Source organism: Lissotriton helveticus, chromosome 9 (genome assembly GCF_964261635.1).
Source record: "Lissotriton helveticus chromosome 9, aLisHel1.1, whole genome shotgun sequence".
Lineage (NCBI taxonomy): Eukaryota > Metazoa > Chordata > Amphibia > Caudata > Salamandridae > Lissotriton > Lissotriton helveticus.
The window spans coordinates 287,421,309-287,436,761 of record NC_136070.1 but is presented as its reverse complement, the minus strand read 5'-3'; the positions used below and the strand labels follow the sequence as shown (position 1 = coordinate 287,436,761).

The following is a 15,453-nucleotide window of genomic DNA, read 5'->3' as shown; positions in this document are numbered from 1 at the left end:
GTTCAACTAGAGGCCGCTCAGCACTAATTAGTAAATAATTGGTGTTTTAGTGATGCACTTTAGGTTAGCTGGCATTCATGTACCACACGTATACATCCAGATACCAGCTGCCTCACAATCACGGCACTACCTTTGAGAGACACCTACCAGCCTCTTGAGAGCGCTGAATTTAATTTACTATCATCACCCAAGTAAAGCACAGTCGAGCTGTTGGCTCGCCAGGCTTTAGTCAAGTGAAAACTAAGGGTGGCAGACTGGAGCACACACCATGGGCATTTTGGGCAAGGCAGCCTCAGGCCCTGTCAAGCACACACTTAGTCACAGCCCGCGCTGCCGGCAGCCTTGTCGAGCCATTGGGCAATTAGTTGGAAGATTTGTAGTGGCATTAGTAAAGTGTCAAGTAAGCATTTAGGCCAGATAAACCATTTTATATCAGCTGGCCTGAGAAAGGTGTTGTGCTGTGCATGTTGTGTGTGCATGCCACTGACTGGCCTCTATGTGCAAGTCTGGGTGTGACTCATGTGTGTGTGTGGAACATGGAGGAGAACGGAAGGCAAGCCAAGCACAATAGTATCTGTTGAGATGTTCTGCGCGGTACGTCAAATGGTCAAATCTGGTCCGTAGTGGAGAATATCCCGGGTACGGGAAAATTCAACAGATACTATTGTCTATTCTGCCGATATTTTTGCCCTGAAGAAGCCCATTGTCTGGGTGAAACGCGTTGGCTGGTTTGTTCCTGTGCATACTGAAAATACATCGAAATAAAAGAAAGATATCAACATTAGAAGAAACTTTGTCATTTTGAACATGTATATATGATCTGTCCGTTATATGTTGCCTCTCATCCACAAAGTGCTATAAAATAATATTACTTGGAGAGTTGAGTCTGACCCTGTCAGGGCCGTCACTCCCACCCCACTTACTCATTGCTTGGTTAACACAATGATTGCAAACCCCGACTAGGAAGAGATGCAATCGATACAACTCATTGCCCTCGAAGCTCCTTCTTAAAGTTAGGATTCACATGTTTTCTTTCCCCCACAAGTTGGTGTAAACAGACTACTATATTGGTACTGTCACAATTAGCCAATCCTGACTCCGCTTCCATTGCCTGCCAAAATTGACTTCAATGCTACTCGATTGCCTACTAACTCAATTAAACAAGATACCAAATGCTGTTTCACGAGGGAGAAATTTGCAAGCTATCTGCATATTAAGTCCGACTTTTATTTCCTAGCACCCACTTTACTGATAACTAGAGATTGTGTAAGGCATGCTTCTACATAACACATAACCCATCGGTGTGATCCATTTCTCTCATCCTTCCATTGCACTGATTGTATTACCTTGATAGAAGGTAGCAGCATTGCATAAAATTTCCCCTGCCCAAGCTATGTGCACATAGTCCTCTGCCTCAGAGGATCCCTTTAACATTTTTCACAACCAGTAAATACATGACCTATAACATTTCTACTTCCTGGTTTTCTTGATTTTCTTGGTTCAGCCTAGAGACCACTTTAGATCTCTCACCAGCTTCCTGTAATGACAATAAAATCCTAAATAAAAAAACATACACATACATAAATAGAGGGGCTTTGGGTTCAGACTTCGTCACATGTTGCTCTTTTCAACTGCCATTCACATTTGTTTCTACCCACCAACGTATACTGTGTGGTTAACTAGGTTTTGTGTTTATAGTATTTAAAAAACAATAGTACTTTTTCTTTCTGCCAATAAAAATCATATTTTCATATACTGTGCATTAAAACTGAAAAGGGTGTCTATGCCTGTTCGAAGTAATAATGTCTCCTAGTAAGTGCCCTTACTTTTTTGTTACAGTTATAAGTAATGGTTACTCATTTTCAGTTTCGGGGTATGCATATAGAGGTCACATTTAGCTAACTGTGCATTTAAGTTCTTCCCCTCTTATTATTTTTGTGGCGCATTTGTTCAATGAAAATATACAAACACATGTGACCACCACACTAACCAATGTCGGAGATATTTGCGGTGTCAATGCTTGATGACTTTGACATACCGATTGCCATTGCTTCTAAACCACTTCCAGTCCTAAGTCAAAGCATTCCAAAACTCTTGTTGCCTTGGTCAAGTCTTCCGCATACTGCGGAATTGCTCAAGGAGCCCTATCTTCCTACTCGGATACCTTCAGGCATCTCTTGACCAAGAAACCAGATAAGTAACCTGCATCAGTTATAGTAGTCCAAGTAATTGCCCCGGCAACATTAGTCGCCTTAAGGCAAAGTGAGCACCCCCTCACAAATTGAACAAGGCTGTCCTAAACTTGTGCATTTATGGGCGTTCACCCTCTCGTTCTTCCCCACCCTGGAATTGGATGGAGGTTTTTACTAGTGAAGGGCTGGATACCTCCCATTCGAGCATGGGTGGAGAATAAATCACCTCCAAATTTGAAGGAGATAGGATTTCTCCAAGTGTGGGGTGGGGAGGGGGAAATATATTTGCGCATATGGCTTCATTTAATTTGAGCACTGGGGAAACAGGAGACTGGGCAATATGGAATATCAAACTTTATTCTGTATGTGCTTACTTCACGTCTTTACAAAACCACGTCACATGACAATCCTAATGGTACTGCTAAAAAGCCTGCGCCTGGCACAATTTTCCAGTTGTACTGCTGGGAATATTTAAATTCCAAAAATACATTTACACTTATTCGTTGGATTACATTTACAGGTGCATATTTACTACTTTTATGTAAATTCCTCCCAGAGTCTTTTTTATTATTTGAATATAATTTAAAGATAGCAAAGGTAAGGAAGCTGATTAAGTCTGTGATTTCCTGCATTGTGTGGCATGACCGTTTAGATAATAAAATATGAAGTTTGAGACTTTGAGGGGCAGGAAAGGGCAAAATAATTAGGCAATACATTGGGGGAAATTAACCCTGAAGAGAAGTTAAAGAATGGGGCCAGCGCTGCAGGATGCAGATTCTATCAAGATGTGTGGGGTGAGGAGACATACGCAAAACATCTTCCTCGTGGCCATCAGTCGGTAGCAATATTTTTGTTCAAGTTTTATTAATCAGTTTTATTTGTGCAAAGACTTTGCTATACACGATGTTTAATATAACGCATGCGAAGTGCTTACAATTAACTCCCAGTTTATATGAAAATGAATCGTAATTTGTTCTTTACATTTGAACGCAAAGCTTTCAAGATTAGAAACATCAAAGAATAGTTAAAGAGAGCAATATCAAACGTATAAAAGGCACAAGAGTATTTTAAGAAGAGTGCTTAGGCTTCGTGCAAACCTTGTCGCCCCATGTGTATATTTGGAACCAAATGAACGCACCCTTGGTCTAGGGGTCAATCCATTTTTCAGGGGACCAGCAGCACTCCAACAAAATTCATAAACAAAGGGTTAAAAAAAAAACAAAGGTAGGGTGCCATGATGTTTTACTCTCAAGCTATCATCTGATAAGACTTTATAACACCATGTAATGAGAATGTCCAGCCAACACGTGTTTCGACCTTTAAATACCCATACGCAAGGCTCCAATTAAAACATGAAAATGCCTACAGGAAAAGGAACTCTGTTTCAACAGTTAGCCTGGAGACAGATCTGGAGATGCCAGCGTAACATGATACAAAACTATATGACGATGGTGTGACGTGGTACAAGACTGTCCAATGCTGCCTAGGGTCTGAAGCCATGTTGCCGAATAAGTGAAGTTAATAGTTTAATTTGCGGAGCAGTCATATAAATAGATCATGTAACATACATTTTTAATTATAAAAGCATTAAAGGTAGGGCTGAACTAGTGAAGAAACCAAATAGCAAAGTCATAAGATCCTAAATGCATTTACTATTTCATTGCTCGAAAGTGGGAGTGTATTAAAAACGTAGCCAAACAAGCACTGGCAAAGCCAGTAGTTTTTGACTATGCAAGAGCTATTCGCTTTAAGAATGTCTTTTAGCCGTCTTGTAAAGCAGCATTGCTGTGCAGCATTACTAAAAGTAATGTTATAAAAAGTGAAATGACCCTGTCTGCACTGGTGCCTTGTCATAGCGCTTTTTGGGTGGGGCGGGCAAGCCTAGATGGGGGATAGGGGTACAGAAAAGCATTGATGATGGGGAGGAGTAGAGTCACGGGGGAGCAGGAACACCGAGAAGGGATGGGTGGAAGAAGAAGCAACATGGAGAAGTGGTAGGTGGGTGGAGGGAAGAAGCAACATGGAAAAGTGGTGGGTGGAAGGGAGGAAAAGCACCACTGACAAGGCGGAGTGAAAGGGGAAGACGATATAGTACCTGAGTCACATCGTGAGAGCTTGGTCCATGTGGCATAATTATCAATAAATGAGAACCACATCTCCAGACACCCACCTGACTTATCCCAACCTGCCTCTGCTTCTACTCTCTAACAAATCTGGCAGACTCTAAAAAGGCCACCAAAACGGAACACCCATGAGGTAGAGAGAAGCAGTGAAAAAATGATCTTTTATTTACACTAGTACCCTGCTCCCTGTAAAGAAAAGAATAACTACACAAATAGCACTGACAAACTCTGAAGCAGTATACTCAACCCCCAGGTCATTGCTACAACCACTGAGATGACTTATTTGCTACTAATTACTCATCCCTTTGGATTTGATGACGAAGCTCTAGTCTATTCATGCCATCTGTGAGCTAAACCAGAATTTTAATAACACTTCAATAAAAGAATAGCAGAAAAGGCCTGACCTACAGCCGCTCTATGTATTATTTTCATTAATTATAAATAATTTTGCAAGACAGCAAAAGCTGTGTGTAATGTCAGACTTAAAAAGTCAATTGATTATTACATGATTGTCAATAAACAATTCCATACAAGAGAGCCTTTTGGTGCTTGCAATTCCAAAATCTTTGCAGATGAAGTGGGCAGATATCCGTTTTATAGCACATCATCTCCTTAGAACCAGTGCAGGAGTCACGTTTTTGTGCCAGTTTGGTTTTGAGCCAAATGCTGCTTTAGGTTTGCCGTTGTCAGTCATGGCTGCTGATCTTTCGAAACCAGTTAGCTAGGCATACTGCCATCCGAAGCGGCCCCTAAGTTTGCCGCCCAGGGGGAAGGTGATGGCCAATGGACAACTTGTTCCATGGGGTGTCGGCGGGTGGACGACTTGTTCTCGGGGCATGGGGATGGTGGTAGTCGACAGACAGGACTCCCGCCTCCCCAATAATAGTACGGCTGGGGGAGGACCCCCACCTAGCTTCCCCAATGTTCAAAACGTGTTCAATTTCATAACTGGTTTGAATGGGCAGTAGTTAATAGTAGTGGCTGGAAATTTTTTAATAGTTTGTGGTCTAAATTAAGCATGGCGAAACAGCGAAGGAAGTAAGTCATAATTGTTTCAGTGGTTTTCAAAGTTAAGGGGCGGACACGGGTGAAAGGTTTCCCATGCTGAAAAAAAGGATAAATGGGCCGAAATATTGAATCTAAGGTAAATGTGTACCTAAGCTTGCTAAAAAAACATAGATCTTGAAGTCCAGTAACTTCATTATGTGTCATACAAGCCTGATCCTCACTAGGAGTTTGTGGAGGTTCACTGTCTTAAAAATACCTGCGGCTCTGCATTTTCAGCAGTTTCACTAAAAATGACCATGATAGGCGAAGAATTGTCAGTTATGTCAGGTGAACTTCACCAAGCCATAGAAGGTCCAAGCCAACAGATGCATGGTGTGAGATGCTACGAGTCAGGAGTACGACAGGGACAAGAATGTGGTAGCGAAGCAGTGTGTGACTGGTATTGGTAGGGAGAAAGAGGTATTCTTTCTGCTGATGAGACTATTGCAGTTTACTCAATTTAACAGCCTCTTTTAGCCAATTTGTAACTCTAATATTAAGTTGAATGACGATTTGAAGTGCTTTACCTACAGCGCGTTCGTTTAAAATATCCTGCACCTCTCATTCTCCTGCACTTTAATTAGCTAAATCGGCTGGTAGTGCCATCAACAGAGTCATTGCAGGACCAATACTTTGAGAAGAGAAGGGGCCTCAAGTCTTCTTCCTCCAATAGGATCCGTTGGTTTTGGCCGCCTTCAGTGCGTTCACCGTCGTGACTCTATCATCTGCACTAGTTGCTGCATGTCTAGCCGGGTATTTAATGTGCACCGGGGTGTGGACATGCCTGCTGGCCGGCCGAAGATGTGCCGATGGCAAACCCCTCTGTGCCCGTCTGCGACCAACCTGGTCCAGGGGCCAGGAACCCAGCCCATTCTGACCTAAATAGAATCAACCTCTGAACTGGGTTTATACAGTATCAATGGAGGGAAGAGACTCCACCACATCATACATCCAGGTATTTATAATTCAAGATGTGGGGAATGCAAAATGAAACTGGGCAAGGCAAACTATACCGTTATGGAAAATAACACCACAAAAGAGGGCACAAACAGTGGCAGCTGTATCTGCTGAATTGCAGATCCTTATCCGAGCATAGTCTAAATTTACTTACCTTCTTAGAAGACAATAAACCCACAACTATGTTTCTAACTGAAACATGGCTTTGAGAGGAATCAATGCTGGATATTGCAATGAGCCTTCTGCCGGCATATGCAATTGCTAGGCATGACTGACATGGAAACGGGGCGGGGGAATACCCATCATTGACAAAAAAGAGCTAAAAACAAAATGTGCCCAATAAATCTGGCAGAAAGTGAATTTGCGTCCTTGCTCTTAAACTCTGTACCACCTTCACATTTTCTAGACTACTAATAGATCACCACCCTGGCTTTACCATGCAACCTATACAGCCCCTCCCTGACATAGCAGCAGAAAATAACCTACTAACTGCCAACTACACAGTGCTTCGGGAGGATCACTGACATAATATCGAGGGACATAATATCGAGTAGCAAAAATATCGTTGACAAAATATCGACAGACAGAATATCGAGTTTGTATCTACAAACAGGTAAGTACAAAAATATCGAGTAAAAAATATTGTTTACAAAAATATAGTTTATAAAAATATCGACTTTATTAAAAACAGTGTTAAATTAAATTAATATTAAAAATTATTTAATAAAATATACATAAAATTACTTAAATTAACTTATAATAAGTAAATAATTAATGAAAGTTATAAAACAAAGTTTTACTATCATATTTGTTAAAACATATATATATATATATAGTAACATAATATAATTAAATTATATCCAATATTATTACCGTACGATAGCGGAAGTGTAAAAATTACTATTCCCACTCCAGAGAGTGCAACAGTAGGGAAAGCGTTGGATAGCGTAGGGATCAAATTTACTATTCCCACTCCAGTGAGTACAACAGTAGGGAAAGCATTGGATAGCGTAGGGGTAAAAATTACTATTCCCACTCCAGTGGGTGCAACAGTAGGGAAAGCGATGGATAGCGTAGGGGTAAAAATTACTATTCCAACTCCAAAGAGTGCAACAGTAGGGAAAGTGTTGGATAGCGTGGGGGTAAAAATTACTATTCCCACTCCAAATAGTGCAACAGTAGGGAAAGCGTTGGATAGCGTAGGGGTTAAAATTACTATTCCCACTCCAAAGAGTTCAACAGTAGGGAAAACGTTGGATAGCGTAGGGGTAAAAATTACTGTTCCCACTCCAGTGGGTGCAACAGTAGGGAAAGCTTTGGATAGCGTAGGGGTAAAAATTACTATTCCCACTCCAGTGAGTGCAACAGTAGGGAAAGCGTTGGATAGCGTAGAGGAAAAAAATTACTATTCCCACTCCAGTGGGTGCAACAGTGGGGAAAGCGTTGAATAGCGTAGGGGTAAAAATTACTATTCTCACTCCAGTGAGTGCAACAGTAGGGAAAACGTTGGATAGCGTAGAGGTAAAAATTACTATTCCAACTCCAAAGAGTGCAACAGTAGGGAAAGCGCTGGATAGCGTACGGGTAAAAATTACTATTCCCACTCCAAATAGTGCAACAGTAGGGAAAGCGTTGGATAGCGTAGGGGTTAAAATTACTATTCCCACTCCAGTGGGTGCAAGAGTAGGGAAAGCGTTTGATAGCATAGAGGTAAAAATTACTATTCCCACTCCAGTGGGTGCAACAGTGAGGAAAGCGTTGGATAGCGTAGGGGTAAAAATTACTATTCCCACGCCAGTGAGTGCAACAGTAGGGAAAGCGTTGGATAGCGTAAAGGTAAAAATGACTATTCCCACTCCAGTGGGTGCAACAGTAGGGAAAGTAAATACTTCATATATTATTTAAAAAAATATAAATTAATATCTATAAAAAATTAATTAAAAGTAATTACCAATCTAATATAATATAATAATTAATCAATTAAAATTCCAATTTAAAATTAATTATTACAATTAATTACCTATTAATACAAATTATTTACAAATTAACAAATAATAATTTAACATTTAAAAATTAATTAACAATTAATTCAAATTAAATACTATTAAATAAATTGATTTATTTAATTAATTATAAATAAATTACTTCCCACCCTATTCCCCTATAAACCTACAACCCGCTACAGAAAATAAATTAGTAAAATTAACATATTTAGCAATTAATCAATTCAATAAAATTATTTGGCAATTCAAATTTAATTAATTACCCATCAAAAATTAATTAAAAATTAATTCTAAATAAATAACAATAAATATTTTTACATATTTAATTAATTATAAATCAATTACTTCCCACCCGATTCCCCTATAAACCCACAACCCGCTACAGAAAATAAATTAGTAAAATTAACATATTTAGCAATTAATCAATAATTAAAATTAATTGCCCGTTAAAATTTAATTAATGACCAAATACAAATTAATTAACAATGAATTAAAAATGAATACCTTTTTTTTTTAAAATTCTTTATTGACAAGCAGGTCAAGGTGATCAACAAATACATTTTTAACAAAACATATAATATAAAATAACGGTACAGATCAAAATACAAATAAAGTAACGCCAGACTCTTTGCATTACACATCCTTCAAATGTAGCCATAAGACAAAACAAAAAGCAAATGGATAAATGATGTATAGTCCTGTATCAACAATGACAAAATAGAAAAACACAGCTATATTCCCTGAGGCCTACTACTATTAGTGTCTTCTGTAGTCATGTACTATTCTAAAAAGGTGCCCCAAATTTTAACAAACTTCCCGGTTGCTTTTATTCCCCGGTTCCTTGCAATTGAGCCCTCCATAGTATAGATTTCATTAACTAACGCCCACCATTCCATTGTATGAGGAGGGTTCGGGGAGATCCAAGCTCTCGCAATAACCAATCTAGCGCTGGTCAGAAGTATATTTAACAAATCTGTGTTGGTAGTGCTAGATGGATATATAGCAAGTAAAATTGAGGCTGCTGATAATGCAGAACTAATCACTTTTTGTTTATATAAAAAGTTTTCTATTACCGACCAATACCCTGTTAATACCGGACATGTATAGATCATATGTACAATATCTGCAGCAACCAGCCCACACTTAGGGCATTTAGTACGGTCACTGCTCAAATTGTTTTGTGCCCGTTTGGAAATTCTCAGTGGTGTATAGTATAAGTGAGATATTGTTCTGTACGATTGAAGCATTAGACTAGATGAATGAGTCACTTTATTGATGTTTACTAAAGCGGCTGTAATATTCTGAGTTGTCACATTAAATCCTAATATGGAAGTCCATTTTATCGCTAAACGAGGAGCTTCATCCAGCTTGTTTTGATTTAAACACTTATATCCCATACTAATTAATGATTTCCGATTTGCTGAATAAAAACAACTCCATAAATCTGAGCTACTTACAGATATCAAGTTCATTTTACGAATTAAATAGTCCCTTATTTGAATATACTTAAAACGCATCATTTCCGGTAATTTGAACAAAAGTTTCAAAATTTCAAATTGTAAGAAGCCACTTGAACCATATAAGTCTCCCAGTTTTAGAATACCATATTTAGCCCAATCTCATCCAGTATTATCACTAAAAATCCCTGGAAGTCCAGGATTACCCCAAAGTAACAGGTCAGTGTGAAAAAAAGAAGTCTCACAATTAATCATAATCACATTCCAGATACGTACTGCATCCCGTGCGGTCTTGAACTTTGCACGTTTAAAATAATTCGGGTCCTGCACTTTTGCCTCTCTGCCAAGCATAAATTGATGAAAAAAAAATTGATTATAACTAGTAAACAGACTACGAAGCCGGTTAAAAAAAGAAGCAAAAAAGTAGGCTCTAAAATCAGGGAAGTTGAGACCCCCTTTTTCCAATGGTAATTTTAGAATTGCCATCGATCTTCGAGGCTTCTTATAGCCCCACAAAAAGCTATTAATAATGCTGTCCAACTTTTTAAAAAGCAAATTATTAACGCGCAGAGGAATACAACGAAAAAGATATAAGAATTTAGGCAAGATATTCATTTTAATCAAATTCAATCTTCCCAACAGGTTAAGCGGAATTTGATGCCACTTTTTTAAAAGAGCTGCCACTTTTTTCAATAAAGGTTCATAGTTTAATAAGTTTATATCCGAGATCTTTGAAGAAATTTTAACCCCTAAATAAACCGCAGCCAGACAATATCCTGGAACTTGAGGATTAGACTGGTAATTCATTATAACTTGCGTTTTATTCATGTTAAGTTTGTAACCTGCAATAGCACCAAAATTAGTAGCTTCTTCTGAGATCCCTACCAGTGCTTCTACCACATTAGTAGTGTAAATGGCTAAATCATCGGCATAAGCAGTGATTTTCAAAGTTTTGTCTTCATGATGCATGGGTTTTATTTTAGCTTGCTCTTGAAGGGCATTAATAAACAGCTCCATGGAAGGAGCAAAGAGTAGGGGTGACAGAGGGCACCCCTGCCGTGTCCCCCGTAAGATTGAAAATTTAGATGAAACAGCCCCTGCATAGGTGATCTTGGCATTAGGATCTTTATACAAAGCTTGTATACTTCTTAAAAAACGTCCTTTAAAGCCGTATTGTTTCATCACCCCCCATAAGTAATCCCACCCCACTCGGTCAAACGCCTTCTCTGCGTCTAAAAGTATCATCCCGAGTGGGGTGTGATTAGTTGCTGCAACATCAAAGGCGGTAATCGCCATGTTAACATGGGTAGTAGTGTCCCTCCCAGCTACAAAACCATGTTGTTGTTCATTTACCAACAACGGCATAAGTGGGGCCATGCGAAGAGCTAATATCTTGGAATACGCTTTAGCGTCAGCGTTGATCAATGATATAGGACGATAAGATCCGCATTCCGTTGATAATTTATTTTTCTTAAGAAAAAACATAATTTTAGCTGTATTCCACGATTCTGGTACCTGCCCAGTGACGCCAATTAAATTAATAACTAAGCAAAAAAGTGGTAAGATTACATCTGCACAAATTTTATATAATTCTATGGGGAGAGTATCCTCACCAGCAGCCTTATTAGAGGGGAGAGAGATAACAGCATAGTGCAGTTCCTTTAACGTAACTTCTTTCTCCAGCCCATTAACACATTCTTGATCTAGGTATTCACGAGCTGGGAGATTTTTATTAATGTACATTTGTATCTGCATTTCTGTACAGCTACCCTCTGGAGTGTATAGATTTTTATAGTATGTTACAAACTGATCCATTATTTGTACTGGCTGAGTATATGATATATTATTAGGGCCTTTAATGGATTTGACTAATGTTGTAGCTCGGTCATCTGCCACCTTGTAAGCCAGGGCCTTTCCTACCTTATCCCCACATTCATATTGTGCCAATTTATATTTAAGCAGCTTTCGACTATTATTTTCCCTTAAAGCACATTTAAGGGTCGAGTGTGCAGTCACTAATTTAGTTTCTAATTGTTCAATATCTTGCGCCCCCAAACCACCAGCTCTCTAATTGTCGGCTAATTGTTTTTCCAGCTGCAAAATACCATTTATTACAATCTTATCCTTTTTCCTTTGTTCTGCGTTTTGTTTATATACATACTGTTGCACGAGCCCCCTGATAGAGGCTTTACAAGCGTCCCAGACTGATAAAAGTGATGCACTTCCTAAATTGATTTCAATAAATTCTTTAATATGCGCCTTCAACTTTCCGACAAAAACTGCATCTGCCAATATATATCTAGGAAAGGTAAACAGTCTAACTTCCGGGTCCCTTTGTATTATACTGAATGACAATAAAATTGGATTGTGGTCCGACGAGACCTTTGGAAAGATCTCCATGCGTCCAACCTCAATAACCTCATCTGATGCCCGCGCCAAGTCTAATTGTGAATACAGTTTGTTGGGTGAGGAGTAAAACGTATAGCCAGGTTGATCGGGATACAAGTTCCTCCATACATCTTTTACATTGTGTATCCGAGCTAGTTCTAATATCGCCGCCCTAGTTTTACGCATGCGTCTAAATAGACCTCTCTTAGTCACATCCTGTTCATAGTTTAGCACGCAGTTATAATCCCCCATCATAATAAGTTGCCCCTCCCACGAGAGCAATTCAATATTTAGCCAATCAAAGTTGCGCGGGTCATCAATATTTGGCCCGTATATGGCACAAAAAACAAATTTACGGTTCTCAACCTGCATTTGAGTAATGGCCCACCGGCCTCCATTGTCCGAAGCAGTTTTAATCACTGCCCCCCATGGTTGCTTTTTTTTCAAGATTGCAACTCCCCTAATGGGAGCGTCAAAAGTAGTGCACACCACCACCTCGTATCCTAGTTGACTCAGTATTTTCTTGTCTTTATAGCAAATATGCGTTTCCGTTAACATAATTAAATGTGGATCATACATTTTAAGTTCCTCATACACCATACGCCTTTTGTTCTTGTTATTCAAGCCCGAAACATTCCAAGCTAAACACCTAAATTGCAACATTATAAATTCTTAATAAAACAAAACGTTCTGCACCTCTCATTAATTGCCATAGCATTCCCTGTCTACAGTTTCTAACGTTAACCACCTTAAACCTTACCTTGTCCTTTTCTTTTTCTCCCCCCCCCCAGCCTCCCCCGACAGTCCCCCATACCTGCCCCAGGGACAGCTGGTTCCCTCCCCCCTTTACCTACCCGGAAGCCTCCCTCTATCTTCTGCTGCCGATTGGAAGGCAGCCTTTCAGAGAGGAATCCCCAGGAGCTCCATCCCTCCATGCTGATCTCAAATTCTCCTACCTCAATACCCATAGACCAAAAAAAAAAAGGTAACCAAGAATTCATCAAAAAGTAGCCTCCTTAGATGCCAACATCAGTAACTACCCATATAAAATTTCTAATTCCCTCCCCCTCATTTTCATTCTAACTCTTTGAGTCCATTTTTTAAAGAAATTGTTCAACCTCTTGTACATCGTAGAAGTAATGACTACGTCCTGACTTTATTACTTTGAGGCGAGAAGGTTCCTGAAGATATACAGTGGCTCCACGTGATTTAAGGGGATCAATCAATTTACGTAAACCCCATCTCTTGTCCATAGTGATCTTGCTCAAATCAGATTTTACAAAAAAAGTTAAGTTATCAATTGTCACGGGGGCACTAGGTTTAGCTTTTATTGAGACAGCTTGTCGCAACAAAAAGTTGCCAAAATAAATCATAAAGGGCCGCGGGTATTTACTCTCATGGGTTCTGGGAGTAATGGGAAGTCTATGTGCCCGCTGCAGTTGCGAGTCCCAGTCCCAATCGGATAAGTCCGGGAATGCCTTCTGAAATATTTTCACTATGTAGGCCCTTGCGTCTGATCCTTCCGAACCTTCCGGAATCCCAAAAAGTCTCAAGTTCTGCCTCCTCTGCCGATTTTCCAGATCCTCCACCTTACTCTACAGGACCTCAATTTCTTTGATGTGTCGATCTGTCGATACCGTAGTAGTAGTTAAAGTTTCCTCAGCCTCAACAACCCTTTGCTTTAATTCCTGGACTTCTTTTGTTACCCCGCTCAATTTATTTGTGACTTCCTGCAGGCAACTGTGCATTTTATGATTATCTTCCCTTAGCTGTAGAAAGTTTTCTTGCACTTCTTGACGATGAGCCATTAATGTTCTTAGAATTAGATCCAAGGATGAAGTATTAGCCGTATCTTGTAAGGGAGAAAAAGAACAATTGAATCCTGCCGGTACGTCCCTATGGGGGGATTTAAGTACGGGAAGTTTATCCTTCTGCCTCATTGCTATATCGCCAATAGTACCATCCATAATATTCTCAGTAAGTATTATATTCGCAGAAACGAGGGGAGCGGCCGTAGCAGGTATTAGTGTATCATGATCTGGAACTAGTAGAGCCACATTCTCTAGCAAAGTATTTTGCAGATTTTGCGGATTTTTTTAATTATGTTCAAGGCTTATCTCTGCAATAGAGTTTTTTCCGGAGAGAGTCGTTGGTAAGTTTTTAGCCCCTTTGTTCTTAACTTGGATCCATTTGCTTAAAGGGCTCTGGTCTTTAATCAGGTTCCCTCCGCCCAAAGTCGAAATTAATGTAGGTATTAAAGCTGCGGGGTTCATATTTCTCCCCCCTTTCTTAACTTTTATTTTAGTCTTCCCCCTTTTTTTGAAGGCGGAGGATTTACTACCCTTTAGATGAGCAGAATTATAATCCATATCCTTATCCTTATCTGCATCTTTTGCTCTCTCACAATCTCCTCCTTCAATAAATTCCTCATAATCCTCGTCATCAGAATTATCCTCAAGAAATGTCTCAATTTCAGTATCAACATTACTACAACCAGATTTAGACGTGAGTGCGGAAGCAAGATGGCGGAGTGAAGACACCACGGAGAGGACGAACCCATGGGCGCTCCGGACCTGTGAGCTGATTACTACTCGAGAGACGCGAAAAAGCTGAGAAAGAGATATACGCTATACGCTTTACGCTAAAAAGCTGAATGTTACCAGGAAGCGGTTGGATATTCGTTTGGATATTCGTAACTGGGAAATGTTATATCTAGACGGCGGCGGCGTGCAAAAGTGCAAAGTACAAAGTTCCTGAAAAAAAAACCTCAAAGCCCGTCTGCCGCATGAGAGTGTATGAGGAGAGACGGAGGAAAAACAATTAAATAATAAAAACTGTAAGTTAACCCCGTCTACCTACTGCCAGTGGCTGCGGTGGCGCAGCACGGTACTGAGTCGGATTCTTCTGCCTTTTCGTTTGGAACCTTGGAGACCTACCGGATTGTCACCGCGGGAAGGTGGAAAGTGGAGGGCGGTGACGGCAGCGGCAGTGGGCTGTTAGTCGGAAGTCGAGAACGGACTGCATTGGCGGCCAAGGCGAAGGCGTAGAGCTGGTTGAAAAAAAGCGGCAGCAGTAGCGGCAGGGGATTGAATTGAAACGTGGGAACTGAGTGTTCGTTTGTTTCAAGTTTGCTTCAAGTACAGGTACATTCTATGCTTGGCTCTGAGGGGGCTACAGATCCAAGTTACAGCCTGAGAAGCTTATCAGGTTTGTAAGGCTAACGCGAAGATAAAGATAAGGATACTGAGCCTGTTTGCCTGCTTGTAATACTAACATTTCTCTGTAA

The 15,453-nt window shown here is 40.0% G+C and overlaps 1 protein-coding gene across 1 annotated transcript in view; it reads left to right on the top strand.

The window, feature by feature from the left end:
* Positions 1-15,453, top strand: part of LOC144781259 (phospholipase B1, membrane-associated-like) — a 211,649-nt gene that overhangs the window by 80,411 nt on the left and 115,785 nt on the right. The window lies entirely within an intron of this gene.